A 720-nucleotide genomic window follows, 5' to 3' on the forward strand; every position below is an offset into this window, starting at 1 on the left:
TGTCGGGCTCACCTCCACGCACAGCTTGGGCTCTGGTACCCAACTCCTGGAGAGGGGCTGGACGCTTCATTTTTCTGGTGTTGCCCACGGGGAGAGGCGGAGAGCTGGGGTTGCTTATTACTCCCCAGCTCAGTCGCCATGTATTGGAGTTCACTCCAATGAATGAGAGGGTCACGTCCCTACGCCTTCGGGTCGGGGACAGGTCTTTCAGCGTTGTCTCGGCCTACGGGCCGAGCGGCAGTGCAGAGTACCCGACCTTCCTGGAGTCCCTGGGAGGGGTACTAGATAGCGCTCCAACTGGGGACTCCATTGTTCTTATGGGGGATTTCAACGCCCACGTGGGCGGCGACAGTGAGACCTGGAGGGGGGTGATCGGGAAGCACGGACTCCTCGATCTGAACCTGAGTGGTGTTCAGTTGTTGGTCTTCTATGCTAGTCACAGTTTTTCCATCACGAACACCATGTTCAAGCACAAGGGTGTCCATAAGTGCACGTGGCACCAGGACACCCTGAGCCGGAGGTCGATGATCGACTTTGTAGTCGTATCATCTGACCTTTGGCCACGTGTCTCGGACACTCGAGTGAAGAGAGGGGCAGAGCTGTCGAGCGATCACCACCTGGTGGTGAGTTGGATCTGCTGGGAGGGGAGGAAGCCGGTCAGACCTGGCAGGCCCAACCGTATCGTGAGGGTCTGCTGGGAACGACTGGCAGAACCCTCTG

This window comes from Thalassophryne amazonica, chromosome 3 (assembly GCF_902500255.1).
Source record: "Thalassophryne amazonica chromosome 3, fThaAma1.1, whole genome shotgun sequence".
Lineage (NCBI taxonomy): Eukaryota > Metazoa > Chordata > Actinopteri > Batrachoidiformes > Batrachoididae > Thalassophryne > Thalassophryne amazonica.